Source organism: Panthera tigris, chromosome B2 (assembly GCF_018350195.1).
Source record: "Panthera tigris isolate Pti1 chromosome B2, P.tigris_Pti1_mat1.1, whole genome shotgun sequence".
NCBI lineage: Eukaryota > Metazoa > Chordata > Mammalia > Carnivora > Felidae > Panthera > Panthera tigris.
Genome location: NC_056664.1, coordinates 19648995 through 19670895, shown reverse-complemented (window position 1 = coordinate 19670895; position 21901 = coordinate 19648995). Strand labels below are relative to the sequence as shown.

Genomic DNA, 21901 nt, shown 5'->3' with positions numbered 1-21901 from the left:
GAAAGCTGTTGCAGGGGCTGATGGAGGGTGAGAAGGGAGCCTGAGTCTCCAGGTCCACTGCCTCCGTGGCACCTGGTTTCTGACTCTCTTACACTCTGGCCTCTCTTGTAAGATTTTCGTGGAACAAAATGCTCTTTGGCCCAGAAAACAGCCTGCAAATCTCTAACTGGGTCCATTTTGCTTTCACGAAGGATATCAAACGAGGTGGCATTTCTCCAAGTTCATGTAACCCAACTGTGGCAGAATTAAGGCTAGACTTGTCTCGTTAATATTTTTACTCTATCATTTGGACCTAAGTAATGTATATACCCTTTGACTTAGCACCCACTGTGATTTAACTCGAAGCAAGCAAGAAAAAAAAACATGATGAGAATATGAGGTAGACAATGATGTTTTGGTGAGACAAGAAGGATTTTGAGTGTGCTTGAACCATTGAACCAGACCCACTAAGTTCATGAAGAATTCTGCTTTGATCATATCAAGATGCTAATAAAGTATGCCCGATTTTCTATTTCTAAAAATAAAAAGCAAGGATAGGAGTGGATATTGGAATACAAAACGAGTACATTTTTGATACTCATCTGCACAACCGATTTCACCAAATTCTAGATTTGATTAAATCAACTGATTCAGATACAGGCAGAGTGACTCTAAATCAATACTTAACGCGCGCGCGCGCGTGTGTGTGTGTGTGTGTGTGTGTGTTTAAACAGCAACTTACAATTTCTAAGTTAAGTTATCACATGGGAATCTGATACCTTATTTCTCCAGCCATGTGACCATCCATCCATGCTTTCTGATGATATCTTTGGATAAGTTTCTAGTCGGATATTGAATTAGCCGACAAGGGGACACAATTTTACTGAATTTATAATATTTGAGAAGATACGTGGGAAGGGGAGAGAGGGGAGATTTGCACAACTGGTTTCAAACTGAATTACAAAAATTGGTAAAACTTTCAAATAAATAACCTAAGAATTTACACTAAGCAAACTAGTAGTGACCCGTGAGATGAATGTGCCAGTTTGTCTACCCATCATTAAAGAACATCTGGGCGGTTTTTGGGGTGAGGATGTTGTATATACCACTGCTAGAAACATCCACGTACAAGTTTCTGTGCGAAAATGTTTATTTCTCTGGGATAAAAGTCCAAGGGCGCGATTCCTAGTTGTCTGCTAAGGCCATTTGTAGTTTTGAAGAAAAACTGCCGAACTATTTTTTAGAGTGACTGTACCACTCCACAGAGTGACCAAGTTTCTCTGCACACTTACCAGCATTTGGTGATACCACAATTTTGTATATGAGCCATTCCAGTTAGGTGTGCCCTGATCACTATGTTACAATTTGCCTTTTTACTCTCGTGTTTTCTTTTTTTTTTTTTTTTTTTTTGCTAAGTTTGTAATTTTGACAGAATCCGAATTATCAATTTCTCTTTTTATAGGTTGTGTTTTTGTATGAAGTGTAAAAACTCTGCTCAGTCCCAGGGGACAAAGAGTTTCTTTTCCTTTCCCCCCCGCTAAAAGCTGTATATTTTAATGTTTTATATTTAAGTTTACAATCCATTTTGGGTTAATTTTTGTATAACAAGTAAGTTTCAGACTGAGGTTCCTTTCCTTTCCTTTCCTTCCTCCCTCCCTCCCTTCCTTCTGTGCTTCCTTCCTTCCTTCCTTCTCCCTTCCCCCCTCCCTCCCTCCTTTTCTCCTTCCTTCTTTCCCTCCCTCCCTCCTTCCATCCCTCCTTTCCTTCCTTCCTTCCTTCCTTCCTTCCTTCCTTCCTTCCTTCCTTCCTCCTTCCCTTCCTTTTTGCTTCCTGGCTTTGCTGGCTTTCTAGTTTTGGAATCAGGTAATATTAGTCTCATAATGTGAGTTTGGAAGTATTCCCTCTTCTTACATATTAGGTAAGTGTCTTCTTACATATTAGGTAAGTGATTGTGTAAAATTGGTATTCTTCTTTAAATTGCTTTTAAAAGTCTTCAGTGAAACCATCTGGACCTGTCAATTTCTTCCTTGAGGGATTTTGAATTACAAATTCGGCTTCTTTATTAGTTTTAGAACTATTCTGGTTGTCTCTTTCATCTTGACTGAGTTTTCAAGAAATTGGTCCATTTCTTCAAAGCTATCCAATTTTTCAGCATAAATTTGTTTGTGGTATTCCCTTATTACCTTTTTAACAGCTGCAGGATTTGTTATGATATCCCCTGTTCAATCTCTGACATTGGGGATTTGAGTCTTCTTTCTTTGTATTAATTTATTGATAAAGTTTTATCAAGTTATTTTTATCAATTGCTAGAGGTTTATCAAGTTTTTGAAGAACAGGCTTTTTGTTTTATTAATTTGTTATTGTTTTACTGTTTTATTTTCATTTATTTATGCTCTAATTTTCTTATTACCCTTTTTCTTTTTGCATTACCCTTCCTTTTCTTGTTTCTTGAAGTAGAAACTTAGGTCATTGATTTGAGATCATTCTTTTTTAATGAAAGCACTTCATGCTATCTATTTCCCTCTCAGCCTTGTAGCTGCACCCCCTCCCCAACAGATTTCAGTATGCTTTAATTTTCCTGTAGTTATACATATATTTTTTATAAAATATGATTTATTGTCAAACTGGTTTCCATACAACACCCAGGGCTCATCCCAACAGGTGCCCTCCTCAAGGCCCATCACCCACTTTCCCTTCTCCCCATCCCCCATCAACCCTCACTTTGTTCTCAGTATTTAAGCGTCTCTTATGGTTTGCCTCCCTCCTTCTATGTAACTTTTTTTCCCCCTTCCCCTCCCCCATGGTCTTCTGTTAAGTTTCTCAGGATGCACATATGGGTGAAACCATATGGTATCTGTCTTTCTCTGCTTGACTTATTTCACTCAGCATAATACCCTCCAGTTCCATCCACGTTACTGCAAATGGCCAGATTTCATTCTTTCTCATTGCCAAGTAGTATTCCATTATATATATAAACCACATCTTCTTTATCCATTCATCAGTTGATGGACATTTAGGCTCTTTCCATAATTTGGCTATTGTTAAAAGCACTGCTATAAACATTGGGGTACAAGTGCTCCTATGCATCAGCACTCTGCAGTAGAAGAATGAATGTGACACAGTTATATGTATTTTAAAATTTTCTTTGAGCCTTTTTTGACCCATGCATTATTTAGTAATATGCTTTTTAATTTCAGTGTGTTAGAAGAGTTTCCTACTGTCCTTCGACTATTGATTCTGATTGGATCCCACAACGGTTAGGGATATCCTCTGTATGACTTTAATCCCTTTACATTTGTTAAGGCTTCTTTGATGACCCAGGGTGTGGTCTATATTGCCGAGTGTTCCGTGGACAGTTGAAAAGAACATGTATTCTGGTTTTGTCAAATCCTGTGTTTCATAAATGTCAGTTTGATTCTCTCGGTGGGGGGCGTTTTTCAGTTCTTCTGTCCTTGATAATATCTGACTAGTAGTTCTATCAGCTGCTCCAAGTAAGACGTTGAGGTCCCCAGCCATAATTTTGGCTTTATCTAATTTGTCCTTCCAATACTATCAATTTTTGCATCATGCAATTTGAAGATCTGTTGCATCTGATGCAAATACGTATAGGACCACCATTATCTTCATGGTGCATTGATTATTTTATGAATATGCAATGTCCCAATTTGTCCCTATTTGTTTCCTTTGCTCTGAAATCTGCTGTATCTGATATTAATATAGCCAATCCCATCATTTCTTAAAATTAATATTTGTATGATATCTTTTCTTCCATCCTTTTGCTTTCAATCTACCTATGTTGTTAGGTTTGAAGTGAGTTTCCTTTACACAGCAAAGAGTCAGGTCATGATTTTTTGTTTTTCCTTTTTAATTCACTCAGCCAATCCATGTCTTTTAACTGGTGTATTTATATCACACATATCTAAAGCAATCGTATTATAGAGCTAAAGTCTTCCTTTTAGCCTTTTTTCTGCCTGTTCTTTCTTCATTACTTTTTTCTTGTCTTCTTCTATGTAACTTGAATTTTTTTGGCTTTCATTTTTATTTTGTTGTAATGGCTTGAGTATATCTCTTTGTATAGCTTTCTCACCAAACACAGTTGCTTGCTTTAGATATCACAATATACATGTATAATTTAGACTACTAGTGTCAAAGTCTTACCACTTCGAAGAAAATGTGGAAAACCGTTGATGACCCTTTGTCCTTGCCACTTTCTACATATTATCACCCTAAGTATTTCCTTGACATACAGTGAGTATCCCATGGAGTTAATTTTTTTCTTTCAAACATAAACTATGTTTTAAGAAACTCATGAGGTGAAGATTAGTCTATTATGTTTACCCTTACTTTTTAAACATTTTTAATGTTTATTTATTTTTGAGAGAGAGAGAGAGAGAGAGAGAGAGAGAGAGAGACAAGAGCAGGAGCGGGGGAGAGGCAGAGAGAGAGGGAGACACAGAATCTGAAGCAAACTCCAGGCACTAAGCTGTCAGCATAAACTCACTAACCGCAAGATCATGACCTGAGCCAAAGTTGGATGCTTAACCGACTGAGCCACCCATGTACCCTTACTCTTATTTTTACTTATTCTGGTGTTCTTTCCTTTCTGAAGGCTTCAGTCTTCTGTTATCACTCTCTGCTTTGAGAGCTTTTTCTAGCTATTCATTAAGGGCTGATCTGCTGGTGACAAATTCCATTCGTTTCCTTTCATCTGAGAAGGTCTTCAATTTTCTGCATTTCTGAAACAGTTTGACTGGATGTTGGATTTTGGGTTGACAATTCTTTTCTTTCACCACTTGAACGATATTTTGACACTTCCTTCTGGCCTTTGTAGTTTCAGATGAGAAATTCACTGTTTTTTTGAACAGATGTTTCTCTGTAAGCAATGCGCCATTTCTATCTGACTATTTAGTTTTCAGTTTGAATAAAGTTTAATTATGTTGAATCTTGGTATGAGTTTTTTTTATCATATTTACCCTATTTGGAGGTACACTCAGTTTCTTGAATCTTTAGGATTGTCTTTCACTAAATTTGGGAAGTTTCAGCCACTGTTTAAATACTTTTCTGCCCCTGGTATTCTTACCAGGGACCTGATGACACAAATATTAGTTCTTTTTTTTTATTGTCCCAGGACTCCTAGAGACTCTCTTCCCTTCATTGTTAGTAACATTCATTTTTTTTAGTCTAGTCTTTCTGTTGTTTAGATTGAACAAACTGTTGATCTGTTCTCAATTTTAACTGATTCCAGCCACTGTCATCTCCACTCAAATCTCGAGCCCATCCAGAAAGATTTTATTACTATTATTCTACTTTCCAGTTATAAAATTTCAATTTGGTTCAGTTTTTTTGTAATGTCTGCTGTTTATTTAAGAGTTTCTATTTTTTTTAATTTTTTTAAAAAGAATTTGATTTATTTGTTGGGTATCTATATGACAGCTGCTTTAAAACAGTGACAGATCATTCCAAAAACATATTCATCTCAATAATGGCTGTGGTCTTCTTGTCTTTTGTCATTCAAGTTGTGTTTTCTGTAATTCTTAGTATAATGAGCCTTCTTTTTTTTTTTTTTTTTTTTTTTTTTTTTTTTTGCACATATCCTGGACATTTTGGATACAATATTAGGATACTTCATCTTATTCAAATATTTTTTAGTTAGCAGTAACTCTATGTAGGTTTAGCATGTAGGTCCTAGATTATTTTACCCACTGTAGTTTCAATGGCAATTCAGTTTTGAGAGATTTTGCCAAGCTATTCTGGTCAGCCTTGTTCCTACGGCTCTGCTGAGATTTTTGACCGATCTTTGCAAATTCCACCTGTCTTTCCCAGTGCCATTGGGTGGGAGGTTCAGGAAACACTGGGCCTTACTCAACTGCTGCTAAGGTATATTGTGTCCCTCCTGGCCTGGGGACAAGGCAGGCACTCTGCTGATGCTGACCCTGTGGCCCATCAGGTCTACTACTGGCCAGGGTGTGGTGAGAACATCATGGATGCTTCTGCCGAGTGTCTGCAGGGCAGACTAAGGATGAGTTCCCGCATGGGCCCCGCCCACAGTGGTGTTGGGTAGGGGTGGACCTCATTGTTAGGTGTCTGCTGAGCTGCCTCTTTCCCAGCACTTTAACCAGAAAGATCAGGCTTTGGTTGTTTGCTTGTTCTCTATGCCTTTTTCCAGTTTCATCTTCTAGGCCTCTCTTCAATCCAGCATGTCAAGTTTGGGGGACAAAGAGAAAATACAGAAAGTCAGTTTGGTGTCTTTTCTCAAGTCCTGAGATCCCTAGCCAGTCCACCTTCTTCCTACCTTCTAGAGTCCTGTTATGATTACCTGCTGAATTATTTCTAGAGTATGTGGTTATATTTAGAGGAGAGGAACTAGGGGAGAAGTAGTCTAGAATGTTCTATCTCACCACACATTTTCCAAATATTTTATTGGTCATTTTTAATTTCTATTAGCAAAGGGTTTGGCAAAACACTTCAGTTGTCTTATTCCTGAAATTGGATCCAGTGGTAGTAAATATTGGCTCTAAATGGTAGTAAATTTAAACCTTTAATATGCTATATAGATATGTTTATTATTATAATACTAGTTATCCGTGATTTTTTTTTGCCTTTCTCCCAGTTCATTCCATGCTGTTACTGTCAATCCATTTACTCCTATTTCCTTAATATCCATGAGAAGAACACACTGATTTCTAGCTTTGAGTCACGCTCAGAGTTTTATACTGATCACAACTGCTTCTGACATTCATTCTCCATTCCCTTCCTTTCCACAGACTCGTTTCCTGGTGGAATGCTAAAGCCAAAATATCACAGGAGTTTTTATTTTAATAAAAATTAGGATATGTTCATCCAAAATAATAACCATGGTATTTCATTGACCTGAAGAACAACTGGGAAAATTTCCAAAGATAAACCCAGGATCAAATGAAATCACAGGTAAAAAGCACTCCATAAATGTTAATTGTTATTAAGGCACAATGACGGGATTCAACTTTACTTTTGCTTTTTTATTCAATTGTTGAGTTATCAGAGCCATAGGAACCATTACAGACTATTATGCCAAATATTAAAAATAATCTTTCAAAACTCTCCACCTTTGTCAGATTTCCCTTATAGTATCAGAGGGGTTTCTATATTAAATAATAGCAAATGATTTCAGATAAAACGTTCCTGCAACAGTTTATCATAACACACTACTTTTTTTACTACATGATGCATCGGTCATTTAGAAAAAGAAAATTCTTGACTAATATGTCATTATGAAACTTTTATCTGTTTACCATTGACTACAAATATTACTAATATCCCAAACCTTTTTGTTTTAATTTTAAGAAACTCAATTTCCAATAATAGTGTCTTGTCACATTCATATATCAACCACTCTAACCTTTACATCAAAATGTATTATATTTTATTCTACTAACTTATCTGTGCCACCATATCTGTTGGCTAAATGGATCCTAATAGGTAAATAATCTTAGCTTCATTTTATCCTAGATTTGATTAGTGAAATATCCAAGGAAAAGGATACACTAAATGGTCAATGTTGTTCTGAGTTTATATTTATATCCAAGTTTTGTTTTCCCCAATGAGTGTGGGAAGATTACTTTACTCTGATCTTCACTGCCAATGGTAACTTGCGAATTGGAAAAAAAAAATGGTCAGACAAATTGAAGGCAGAGGAAATGACTATACCAGCTTCTTAGAATAAATGGGAAGTTAATAATTCGAGTTGTTTGAGCCCTAAGCTGAGAGATGTGTATGTTCTTTAATATGGAGAACGCAGGACTGACTCCACTGCAAGTTCACTTCTTCCTTAAATTAATCAATAAGCAGATATTTTTGAATGCTATTCCACATCAGGTAACATGGAAAAACTATGGCTATTTGGGTGAATAAAATAAACATGGTCATTATTCTCAGAGAGTTTAAAATTTAATGTAAGAAGGCAATAACAATAAATTATGCTAAGAGAAATATGACTTACAAATCAATGACTTTAATACTTTCATGAAGAGAAAAGAAAGCAATAACAAAGAACAAAATGAATAAATAAATATATGTGTAAATTTTGTTAAGTATAAATGATGGAAACTGGTAAAGGAGAGTGATAGAAACTATCTGACTGGTATTCAGGAGTGGAGAGAGGGAGGTTGAATTTTACTAGATACTCTCTAGGATATTATGTTTCAGCAGAGAACAGAGAACATTGGCCAGGGGAATCTTAGCCATTACAAAGTCTTCTAGTTTACCTACAACTATAGTCATAGAGATAAGTAACTAGTGACATTTTTGTCCATGAACTTGGATGAATTTTGATGTAAAATAATCTCTATTATTTATTCACATTGTGGAATGGTAGTTAAGATGATAAAGGAATCAGTTTTCCAAGACCCATCTCTATTCAGACTAGGCATAGTTTATAGAATGGCTTAGTGATCGACATGTATTCCATAAAATAGATGTCAAGCCCATTATTTTAAATTACCCCATAAAACAATACTTTCTATGTCTCTAGATACATATAATTCTGTAAAGTGCAAGGTAGAGCCTTAGAACACCTGGTAGGTGCAGGAACGAAAGTCTTCCCACACCTCCCCGAATGAGTACAGTGGAAATGAAGCAACTTGAGATCTTTTCCTGAGCTGGGAAAGTGTGAAACAATCCCATAAGCGTACCGTAAAGGGTCTCTTGGCTGAGTCACTTCTGTCATCCTTTCTTTCCTTAACTGTTACTGTGGGGGGTAAGATGAGAAAAGAGCACAGGAAATAACATAGAGAAAATTCTTCTGTCTACTTTTTAAAGTCAGTCTTAGTTGGAGGAAGAAAACATGATTTTTTTTTCTTTTTCCTTCATTCCCACAAATTCCTATTGCAAAATGACATTACTTTATTATCTTCACAAATAATTTCATATCTCTGAGCTTTACTGTTCTCGTGTTTTAAATTTTTAATGTTTATTTATTTTTGAGAGACAGAGTATGAGAGGGTCAGGGGCAGAGAGAGAGGGAGACACAGAATCCAAAGCAAGGTCCAGACTCTGAGCTGTCAGCACAGAGCCCGAGGCGGGGCTCGAGCCCATGAACTGCAAGATCATGACCTGAACCAAAGTTGGATGTTTAACCAACTGAGCCACCCAGGGACCCCTGAGCTTTACTCTTCTATCTTTGAAATATCTAAAGTCCTGTAGGATCGAAATAGTAGCTACTATTTATTATACACTTATCATATGCTAGTTATTGACAATGCACATGTTTTATTTAACAATAACAATACCAGTAAACCTATACTAAAGATAGTGTTATTCTCAATCTGCCAACAAGGAAGCACTCTCAGAAATATTAAGCAACATGCTAAAAGCCACACAGCTAGTGATGGGCAAAACTGTATTCAAACCCAAGACTGCTTTCTTAACCACCTTACGCACATGTAAGTTCTATGGGTTGCATCTACACCATGGCTGGGGAATAGATTTTATTTTTTAGAACAGTTTTAGATTTCAAAAGAAACCTGTGCAGATGGTACAGAAGAATTCCTGTACACCCCTGCTCCCCTGCACCACTTCCCCTATTCTTAGCATTTTACATTCATGTGGTCTATTTGATACAACTGATGAACTAATATTGATTATATTGTTATTAACTATAGTCCCTAGATCACATTAGGGCAGATTCTTTGTATAGTTCTGTAGGTTTTGAAAATGCACAATGTCGTCTATCCACCATTACAGTATCATACAGAATAGTCTCAGGGCTCTAAAAATTCTGTGCTCCAACTATTTATTCCCGCCTTCCTCCCTCCTGGGGAGTCCTGACAATGACCGATTCTTTCCTTATTTCCATAATTTTGCCTTTTGCAAAAATATCATATAGGTGGCATCACACACTACACAGCCTTTCCAAACTAGCTTCTTTCACTTAGCCATACGCATGTAATTTTCTTCTGTCTTTATGTGGCTTTATGGCTCATTCCCCTTCAGTACAGAATAATATTCCAGTGTAAGAAGGTACCATAGTTAGGTTTATCCACTAACCTATTGAAAGGTCGAAAGCCAGCTTGGTGGCTTCCAATTTTTGGCAATTAAGCATAAAGCTTCTATAAACATTCATGTGTAGGTTTTGTATGGATGTAAGTGTTCAACTCATTTGGGTAATTAACTAACAGCACCATTGCTGAATTGTACTCTAAGGCAATGTTTACCTTTGTAACATTTTGTAAGGAAAGAAGCAAACTGTCCTCAAAGTTTCTACACTATTTTGCATCTTTTTCAACAATAAATGGGCGTTCTTGTTATTTTGCATCTTTGGTAGCAGTTTTTTATTCTCTGTGTTTTGGACTTTTAGCCTTTCTAATAGATATGCAGTGGCATGTCATCATTCTGAATGACACACAGTTTGGAGCATCTTTTCAGATGCTTATCGGTAATCTCTATATCTTTGGTGAGACATCCGTTCAAATCTTTTGCTCATTTTTGTTTATTTTTTATTTATTTTTTTATTTTTTAACCTTTATTTATTTTTGAGACGGAGAGAGACAGAGCATGAACGGGGGAGGGTCAGAGAGAGAGAGACACAGAATCTGAAACAGGCTCCAGGCTCTGAGCTGTCAGCACAGAGCCCGACGTGGGGCTTGAACCCATGGACCACGAGATCAAGACCTGAGCTGAAGTTGGACGCTTAACCGACTGAGCCACCCAGGCGCCCCTCTTTTGCTAATTTTTAAATTGGATTTTGTGTCCTCTTGTTGAGTTTTCAGAATTCCTTATCTATTTTGGATACAAGTCCTTTGTCAAATGTGTGTTTTGCCAATATTTCTCCCATTCTTTGTATTATGTTTTCATTCTCCTAACAGTGATATTTGCAGAGCAGAAAGCTTTCATTTTAATGAAGTCTAACCAACTTTTTTTTCATAGGTCGTGATTTTGGTGTTGCATCTAAAATTTCACCAACACTTCACCTCTTAATAAAATAAATTTTAAAAATTCATCAACTATCCCAAGGTCATCTTGGTTTTGTCCTATATTACCTTCTAGAAATTTTAGTATTACACATTAGATTTAGGTATACGATCCATTTTGAGTTAATTTTTTCGAAGGATGTAAAATCTGTGTCTACATTATCATTTTTTTTGTACGTAGATGTCCAGTGGTTCCAGCACGATTTGTTGAAAAAATTGCCCTTTCTCCATTGAATTAGCTTTACTCTTTTATCAAAGATCCTTTGGCTATATTTGTGGGGGCTTATTTCTGGGTTTCTACTCTGTTCCATTTATTTATTTGTCTGTTTTTGTAGATTGTTTTGCTTTATTTGTATGTTTGTCTTATTACTGTAACCTTAAGTGCATTTTAAAGGCAGGTAATGTCAGTCCTCTGATTTCACCTTCAAAATTTCTGTTGGCTATTCGTAATGTTTTCACTTTCCATATAAACTTTAGAATGAGTTGCTCATACGTCCAAAATAACTAACTGGAATTTTATTGCGATTGCATTCAGTCTACAGGTCAACTTGTGAGGAACTGATACTCTAATATTGGATCTTCTTATCTATGAACATAAAATATTTTTATACAATTGTTGAAATCCTCATTGATTTTTTGCATCAGAATTTTGCAGTTGTCCTGAGATAGATCTGCTATATATTTTGTTAAATTTATTCCTAATTATTTAATTTTTCTGGTGCTAAATTAAATGATATTGTACTTTTAATTTCAAATTTCTCAACTGTTCATTGTTGGTATTTAGAAATTGACTTTTTTTTAAGATTATTTATTTGGAGAAAGAGTGTGCACATTTGCACACACGCTTGCAAACAAGGGAGGAGCAGACAACGAGGAAGAGAGAGAATCCTAAGCAGGCTCTGTGCTTTTGGCAAAGAGCCTGACACTGGGCTTTATTCCACAAACCATGAGATCATGACCTGAGCCAAAATCAACAGGCAGATGCTTAACCAACTGAACCACCCAGGTGCGCCCCACATTGACTGACTTTTTATACTAACCTTGCATGATGCATATCTTGCTAAAATTGCTTATTGATTTCAAGAGGGCTTTTTCTTGAGTCTTGGAAATTTTCTACATAGAAAATCATGTCATCTGTAAACATAGACTGTTTAATATCTTTTTTCCCCAATCTGTATTTCTTTCATTTTGTTTTCTTGTGTTACTGCATTAGCTAGAACTTCTCATGCAGCATTGAATAGGAGTGATGAGCTGGGATGCCTGGGTGGCTCAGTCGGTGGGGCGTCCGACCTCGGCTCTGGTCATGATCTCACGGTTCATGGGTTCGAGCCCTGGGTCAGGCTTTGTGCTGACAGCTCGGAGCCTGCAGCCTGCTTCGGATTCTGTGCCTCTCTCTATCTCTGCTCCTCCCCTGCTTGCAGTCTGTCTGTCTCTCTCTCTCTCAAAAATAAATAAACATTAAAAAAAAAAGAATAGGAGTGATGAGAGGCAATATCCTTGTCTTATTCCTGATCTTAGGGCTAAAGCTTCTAGTTTCTAACTATTAAGTATGGTTAGAACACTATCTGTAGGTGTTTTTTGTAGATGTGTTTTATCAAGTGGGAAAGTCCTGTGTGTTCCTAGTTTGCTGAGGATATTATCATGAATGGGTATTGGATTTTGTCAAATACTTTTTCCTGCATCTTTTGGTATGATCGTGTGATTCTTCTTCTTTAACTTATTGATGTGATGAATACTTTTCCTTTGGGTGTACTTTAAAATGGTTATTTTTCCCCTTCTGCTGCTGGAATCCCAAAAAGACTCTTTTGGGGTTTTCATTTATTTGTTTGTTTGTTTTTGTTTTGGGATCTGATGGAACTCATGGAGATAAGACTCATGAAAGTGTTAAGTACCTACCTTCCTCCACCAAAGACTGAGGCCCTATATTTTTCTAACTCTCAAGCTAGGCCACATCCACCCTAACATCAATTCCTCAATTACCATCTAAGTGTTCCCAGTAAGTTGTGATTCTCTGTATTCATTCCCCCAGTTTGGGGGACAGGCGTTTACTCTGTGACCTCAATTTTCTTATGAATCTAAAAAGAATGGTCGATTTTCAATTTGTTCAGTTTTTGATTATTTTGAAGATTTGAGTGACAACTCCTGGGTTCTTTTTTTTTAATGTTTATTTATTTTTGAGACAGAGAGAGACAGAGCATGAACGGGGGAGGGTCAGAGAGAGAGGGAGACACAGAATCGAAAGCAGGCTCCAAGCTCTGAGCTGTCAGCACAGAGCCCCACGCGGGGCTCGAACTCACGGACCGTGAAATCATGACCTGAGCCAAAGTTGGACGCTCAACCGACTGAGCCACCCAGGCTCCCCAAGGTTCTTTACTTGTCAGAATGGAAACTCGAATTTTCAATGAATTTTTGAGGAGTGTATTAGGAACTAGCATTTAGTATATGCAATATGTCTACCTGGGCATAAACTTGAGAAAGTGTTAGTAAGTAAGAGTAGCTTGCTTTGCATGCTAGATGTTTCTTTTCTGGAATATGGAATGCTTAATAGACATTTGGGGAGTTTTGTAGGTAGTTTGTAAACTGAATGGAAATAACTCAATGTGTGAATGAATAATCAGTAAGTTTCAGGGGCTCTGTTCTGTCAAATTATTCGTCAAAGTTTTGACGATTCTGTCAAAAATTCTGTCTGTTCTTCTTTGTACTTCTACTATTGAAGTTAGTAGTTGTCTTCTGAAAGTACTGGATCCCACCAAGGAAGTCTCAGGATCCAAAGGAACTAAATAGATTTGGTTATTATACTTCCCTTCAGCAGTGACACAGATTACGTTTTCTTCTATCACTCCCCTAATTTGTAAGTTCAAGACTGAAAAACTCAGGGGCGCCTGGGTGGCTCAGTCGGTTGAGCGTCTGACTTCAGCTCAGATCATGATCTCACGGTTTGTGGGTTTGAGCCCCGCATCGGGCTCTGTGCTGACAGCTCGGAGCCTGGAGCCTGCTTCAGATTCTGTCTCCCTCTCTCTCTGTCCCTCCTGGGCTCACCCTCTGTCTGTCTACCTCTCTCTCAAAAATAAAAATCAAAAAATATTTTTAAAAAAATTGAAAAATACAGTTAATTGATCCCTGGGTACACTTTAATTTACTCTTCATTGGCTTCTATTCCCTGGATTTTGTCAGCCTGACTGATTCTTATGCAAGTGTGAACTGAGGGTCACCATATTATTGACTGTTAATCTGTTTCTGATGCTTGGGAACTATTCCTTGGTAGTAGTACTTGGCTGTCACCCATGACCATGACCAAACCTGGCAATGACCTGTATCTGTTGAACCTTTCTACCGAGACTATGAAGTTAAAGAGCCACAATCATGTTTACAACTGACCCTTCCAGATTATGAATATTGAATTCACAGATGAAAAAAAGACTTAAACAATGGATTAGAGAATACAAATCCAAAATTGTCATAGGCAAGAAAAATCATAAAAAATAAAATGCAATGTAATTGAGATATATGTGAAGCTCTGTGTTTTATTTTGGACTTTTTTTCTCTTTTTCTTTTTTTAAATTTACACTGAGAGAGTGTGTGTGCAAGTGGGGAGGGGCAGAGAGAGACAGAGACAGAGACAGAGAGAGAGAGAAAGAGAGAGAGAGAGAGAGAGAGAGAGAGATTGAGAATCCCAAACAGGCTCCACACTGCCAGTGCAGAGCCCAATGCAGGGCTCAAACACATGAACTGTGAGATCATGACCTGAGCTGAAATCCACATTTGGATGCTTAACTGACTGAGCCACCCAGATGCCCCTATTCTGGATTTTTAAATTGCATCAAGCATGAAATCAAGCATGGTATAGGGCAGGCTTGGTGCGATATTAAAAATTATTCGTTGGTTAGTAAACTCAGTTTAATCCAGCATAACTACTAAAAAAAACCCTATCTGGATAATAATAATAATGGAAGTACACTGTACTACTCAAAGAAGAAGATAGTTTGTGCATCTGAAAAGAGATTTAAAGAGTAGAATATCCTTAGAAGAATGTGCATAACATGCTGCTATGCTTGAAAAGCATATTATTTGATGAAGTAAAACAAACATATAGACAAAAATATTTTTTGACATGGAGGAAAAAAAAATCTTCCCAGAAACGCCAATAGCAAACTTCACACCTTTTGGAAAACTCTCATATCCAAGATAATATAAGCTTGTTACCTATTGCTAGAAAGCACAACTTAGAAAAACGTACGGGTCTTAAGGAAGTATTTGGGAAAATAGCAATCACAGTAGATTCCTACCTCTGATGACTTTCAGGATGAGAATAGGTATGGATTTCACACTGGCTGTACAATTACGCTAGACAGCATCTAACATTTTGTTACATCATAAAATTCTACAACATTTTAACGATGCAATAAGATGGAAGTCTTCACTGCCATTTGCCATCAAGGATTCTTTAAGGAGAAGCTATAACTCTTCGAGTGTTAGTTTTAAAGAAAAACTAATGAAGCGCAATATATATCTAGTACTTAGGGGTCAAGCACCTGAAAATTTAAATGTAAGTTCTTTTTTATTAAGTTTATTTACTGTGAGAGAGAGAGACAGAGAGAGAGAGAGTACAGTGGGAAAGGGGCAGAGAGACAGAATCCCAAGCAGGCTGTGCACTGTCAGTGCAGATCCCAATGTGGGCTCGAACTCACGAACTGTGAGATCATGACGAGCCAAAACCAAGAGTTGGCTGCTTAACTGACTGAACGACCGAGGCTCCCCTAAATGTAAGTTCTTACTGGTTTCTCACATAATCTTGTACAGCATTATTATGGTATCCCATTTGACATCGAAATAAACTAAGGCTTATCAAGGCTATGTTACAGGTCCGAAGTCTCCAATTCAGCAAATTGAACTGCTGAGTCATCTGATTTCAAAGCCCACGCATTCATTAATCGTAACAACTGCTATACCTCTCCCCTTCTGGTTGGATTCTTAACGGTTGGAAGCATAAGATAATTCTTGCCTCCTACAGGTCTGCTCCGATCTTATAAAACTGACTTCCCCAGATGCAACAAAAATGTGACCACCTAATTTTAGTGAAGTAACAAAATTAAATTCAGAGGGAGGTTTGGCTGGACTCTTCCACTTTGGAAATAATATTCCTGGAACCAAAGTTTGGCGTGGCACCCTAGGGATGCAGTGAAGCTATTGTTCTAATTTAAGTTATTACGTTTATGAGCCTCAATTTTAGCTTGCTTATTGGAGTCTGTTACATGGACTACAGAGACAAGCCCCTAATGCATAATTGTTTTCAATTTGTTACGAGAAATTATTTCGGCGATTTCAACATGGGTACATCTCTACACCCTAGGTCAATCGTTATGCCTGCTTTGGGCTGGGTACCTGGTGACATATTTGCTTCTTGAAGACACAAGGGGGCACAGAACAGGGCTGTGAATCTCTAGTGCTTTCTGCCAGCTCTCTTCCTTGAACTTCAGGTATAATTTGCACTCAAATTTCTCAGTTGGCCCTCCACTTTCATTTCTATTTATACCTCTGTTTCCAAGTAAACTCAAAATTATACTGAGGTACCAATGCTTGGTGATTAAGGGTACGGAATCTGCGGCCAGACGCCCTGGGCTCAAAGCCTGACTTAATGCTTTTAATCCCTCTGAGTGTTGGTCATCTCATCTGCAGAAGAGGGATCATAATACCTCCCTCAAAGAGTAAATAAATTAGCACATGATAGGGAGGTCCTTGCACTTGGTAATAACCCAATAAATACATGTATTATCTTTATTTGATTATTATTATTCAAAGTGAGGTATGATTACATATGCCAGACCATGTGTTTTGTGTTCTTTGAAATGTCAATGTTTAAAATTTTCTTTGTTTCTTTTCTTCTCACTCCCTTTCCTGTAATCCTTTGTTCCTTCCTTCCTCTTTTCTTTCTCCCTTTTCTCCTTTCTTCCTTTTTTTCCACTTTTCTTCCTTCTCACCTTCCCACCTTCCCTTTCTCCCTCTTCATCCCTCCTTCCCTCTCTCTCTTTCTATTTTCCTTCCTTCCTTCCTTATTTTTATTTTTTCTTTAACAAATATTGACTTTGGGAGGAGTGCCTGGGTGGCTCAGTCGATTAAGTGTCTGACTCTTGGCTTCGGCTCAGGTCATGATCTCATAGTTCACAGGTTCGGGCCCCCCATAGGGCTTTGCAGTGACAGTGCTGAGCCAGCTTGGGATTCTCTTTTCCCACCTCTCTCTGCCCTTCACTTACGCACACTCTCTCTCTTCTCAAAACTAAATAAATGAGCCAAAAAATTTTGAGTTTAGAGTGACTCCACTGGTGAGGCGAGCCCACACAAATATCTCTATAATTTCCAACCTAGCAGTCCAACTGTTAACACTGCCACTCATGGATTTTGTGAGATATCAGAGGATTTCTAGGGGAAATAGAGAATGCTTTCCTATTTACCACATGCAGAAGCATGAGGCTCACCTCAATAGACTGATATGAGCTATTCCCAATTGTTAAGCCACAGCAACATCCATCTATTAAGAAGGCAACTATATTGGGATCAGGGGAGTGCCAGGATAAAACATGATCTGCTCATCAACATCTGTTTTCTAATTAGGATGGCTCAATGGCAATTTTCACCCGATAATTTAGTTAAATTTCATTCCTAAAGTATAAATATCCTCTGAAGGCACATGGGTGAAGTTAAATCAATAACTGCATTATTGTAAATTACTTCATAATTATATATTGATAAACAGAATAAGGTTATATGATATCCATTTTCCATATCACTTCGTACCTCAGACAACTTCATAGAAAATTGCATTCTTATGTTGTTTTCAAACAGCGCTGTTTTGTGTAAAATGCCTTTCATCATTTTAAAGCAATATAATTTCAGCATAGTCCTCCTTGTCTTGTTTAGATTTTCAAACCATGTAAACTCAAGGTATCTGAGTTATAGTTTGCCTCTTTAAATGTTCTCAGATAATCTTATGTGAAAAATATTTTTAAGGACTTGCAAGAAAAACAAAAAACAAAAACATTGCCTTTTGCTGGCTTTAGGCCTGGCTACAGAGTACTGGGAGACTGTAAGATGTTAAGATATTTCAAGTCAACCTGTCTCCCATCTATCCCATAAACCTGACTGACCATCGGCTTAGAATGTTCTTTTTATCTACTGGTGCCCCTTCTATCTTGAGTCTCTTCCTCCCACGTGCCATTTGTCATATGCTTATTTCTGCTGACCGCGTGCCCTAAACGTTCGCAATCATCTGATTAAAAATATTCTGTCCTGCATAGGGTGGGCCCTGAGCGGCTGTGCTGAGTGGCTGAGAGGCTCTTGGGGTCTGGTGGGCTGAACAGACTCTAAACCAAGCAGATGGTTTCAAGATGCACGGGAGTGGGGGCCTCCGTGCTCCAGAGATCACTCCAAGACCAGGAACAGCTGGAAGAGAATGCAGTTCCACAGCCTTCCACCAGCCACCTGGAGACCTCCAGGGCAGACAGTTCCAGAGAAGGCTGCCCCTTGAGAGCAGTCAGCCTCAACCACCAGGCAGGACCTCCTGGAAAGGCCTGGAAACCCCAGAGCCAGGGCAGTAGGGTCTCCAGGCTATGTGGTTCACTCAGCCAAAAACACCTTGGGTGCCATGTCCCCGAGAATCCAGGAGTCCTGCCAAAGTGGCACCAAGAGGCTGGTGGAAACCCAGGCGAAAGTCAGGAGGAGGAGAAGAGGCACATGGACGAGCAGGAGCCCCCCCACCCCCCGCCCCAGCTCACAGCCTGAGTGGCAATTGCACCTGGCTGTCTGGAGCTGTCCCTGCCCCTCAACCCTGGACCTGTGGGAGGGGAGAGGGAGTGTCTCCTCTCTGCCCAGATGGGCCCACATGACTACCCACTGCGATGGTCCAGGAGGGAGGCTTTCCGGAGCCCCTCCTCCTCACAGAGCCCCTCTTCTCCCTCAGTGAATCTGACAGTGACCTAGAGCCTCTGGGAGCTGGAATTCAGCCTCTCTGGACACTGTCACAAGAGCTAGCCAAGGCCACTGTGACCAAAGAGAGTGGCATTTGCGACTGAGGACTGTGCCTTCAGGTAATGAGCTCCTCCCAAGCATCTTTTGGGGGTCCTTCTCCCCCCTCCTCCTCCTCATGTATGAACGTGCGAGAATGGAGTCCTTTTCTGGAAAAACCCACAGAGCCCATGGGCCCAGCAGCGTAGGAAGTGTACAAGTCTTTCCTGCCTGGAGCTGGAGCTTCTGACTTCACTGATTCTGTCATTAATTGAGCATACCGGGGAGCCATCTCCCACCTCCTCATTTTGGGGTGGTGGTGTCCCCACGTCCCTTGCTTTGAGCACAGTCAGGGCCAGGAAGGAAGCTCTATATTGCAGGAAGCAAGCCACATTTGACCACCGTGTCATCACCTCAGGATCAGTGCATCCCAGCAAGTTCCTGAGGAAGCCCCTGGGAGCTGGCCGTGCCCTTGACCACTGCTAACAAGGGCCCAGGTGGAGACTGCTCAGGGGCCCTCTTCTCCTGCTGCAGGCACATCTGGTCCTGCGGTGACCACCTGATGCACCCTGAGAGTAATTTGGGGAGGGAAATGGGGGCAATGGTCCACTCTCCTCCCCTCTTGGGCTTCAAAATTCATCCAACACTTTAGCTTTCTGGCTGCCTCCTTTGCTACATGAAACAAAGGCATGAGAAGATACTGGGGAGCTCTGAGCTCTGCACCCAGGAGTGGGGTCTTCGAGGAATCATTCCCTGTGTCGCCAGTGCCCAGGCTCTAGAGAGCCCAGCTCCTGTCCCTGCTTCTGCCACCAGAGCCCTGCAAAGAAGGGATGGGAGATATTTCCAGGCCCTAAGACTCTAGGCTCACAGGTACCTGATGACATTCAGGGCCAGGCACTGTGGATGTGCAAGGAGGGGAAGCACTGTTCGGTAGCGATTTCTGCCTTTGGTAAATTATTTAAGAAATTTGTTTTATCATTTTATGAAAAAGAAACCATCATGTGACTTCCTTAGGTAATGCTGCTTTTTCATAATAAAAACTCACCTTCTATAAGAAAATAAAATGAAATAAATTGAAATAAAATAAAGTAAAATGAAATGAAATAATAAAACAAAATAAAATAAAATAAATAAAATAAAATAAAATAAAATAATTCTGTCTTATTTTTAGTAAACGTGACACAATTTTTGGTTGAGAAAACATGGCCACTGTATGTATACCTATAATTGATGTATCACTTGTCTCTTAACTAGAGCTTAAGTTCATGGGTCGGGTATATGTCCTTGGTATGACACTGTCCTGTATTGACTTTGTCCCTCTCTGCAGAAAGACACTGGGAGGGTATGTAAGGAAAGAGAAAAAAGTAAGAAAAGAGGATCAAACTTGCCCTTGAGTCTATTTTCATTAGTTGCTAGATTTTTTTTTCCCCTAGCCAAGTCATTGACATATATATGACACAGAGATAATACTCCTTCCTATCACTGAAGCATTTAATTTTTTTTAATGTTTATTTATTTTTAATAGAAAGAGAGAGAGAGAGAAAGAGAGAGACAGAACATGAGTGGGGGAGGTGCAGAGAGAGAGGGAGACACAGAATCTGAAGGAGGCTCCAGGGTCTGAGCTGTCAGCACAGAGCCTGATGCAAGGCTCGAACTCACGCACTGTGAGATCATGACCTGAGCCACCCAGACGCCCCTCACCAAAGCATTTAAGTGAGATTAGGTGCTTAGGACTACCCTTGGTTTTTAACACTTAGTGGGTACTCAATATATGGTAGGGATATTGTTATTGTGGATAAAAATATCATTATAAATTCATTATGTAAATGAAACTCTTTCTGTTCACCATCATCCTATTTATTTCACTAGGTCTCCTCTTAAAATATTAGTCATCATTTCTGTGAGATGGATTTTTGTTTAGTGGTATTTTGTGTGATCCTAAAACAGTATTTCTCAACCATGTGTGACCATCCATTAGATCCCTTCCCAAACTCACGAAGCAAGAAATTTCAGGGATGGCTATGTTTATAAACCCCACACAGAAATTGTGAAGTGGAATCTGGTTAAGAACCACCGAGCCAAACATCTGAATAGGGTTTAAAAGTTATGTCCAAAGAAATCTTACTTTCCTTCATGGTAATTTGCAGGGATCTGCAAGAAAAGTTTCAGTGTCAGTTTTTGGAATTGGAAACCTGCATATCAGATGTCCCAGGTAGGACCATTTCCAAGCAGAGAGTAAATAGATAGGGTTGTACAGAGTATGGACCCTCCACACATGTCAGTTCCATGCAAGTGACATCTAGGGACAATGAACAGCAGAAGCACCTTTTAAGTGTGTATCCTCATGGTTGTAGAAGTGGGAATTTTTCTTTGATAGGCAGGCCTAGCAAAGCTCACATGCCCACTGCTAATTGTCTGTCTTAGGTCCTACTTTTTCCCTCTCCTTGAGCCACCATCCGGAAAAGCTACTCCTTTATCCTAGCCCTCATGGTCTCCAAGATGGTTCCCTCGTTTAGCACCACGGGATCACCCAAGGCTTCCTCCTGAGTTTGCTTCATTAGTACATTGTGAACTATTGGGTCAACTGCTTATTCTTCTCACCCTAGTACCCAATTAAGGAGAAGTGGAAGAGTGGGAAGTAAGGGTGATGATGATGTTTGGACTTTATCCACCATTGATTTATAATTGGTTCTAGAACCACACATGGAATCATAGTTTCTGTGCATTTGGGCCATGTTTTCTGAAATCCAAGCTGATATTCTGAATGATTTTTGGACATGATGCCTCAAGCTATACCCAAGAAAAGAGAAAAGCTGTTCCTTATAAGCATTTGCCCACTAAAATCGGGAAGAGGTAAGAGATGAACTTAGGGAATAAAGAAGATGAACCTAACCAGTAGCCTTTGTTTACCTCTACTATAAATAACAAATCTTGCTACTTTGAATAGTTTTATTTGCACGATTAGTTTAATACTTCAA

General features: G+C 39.0%; 1 pseudogene; it reads left to right on the top strand.

Moving 5' to 3' along the window:
- The first annotated feature begins 18296 nt into the window (after positions 1-18296).
- LOC122238352 lies at positions 18297-21484 on the top strand (annotated as a pseudogene).
- The last annotated feature ends 417 nt before the right edge of the window (positions 21485-21901 follow it).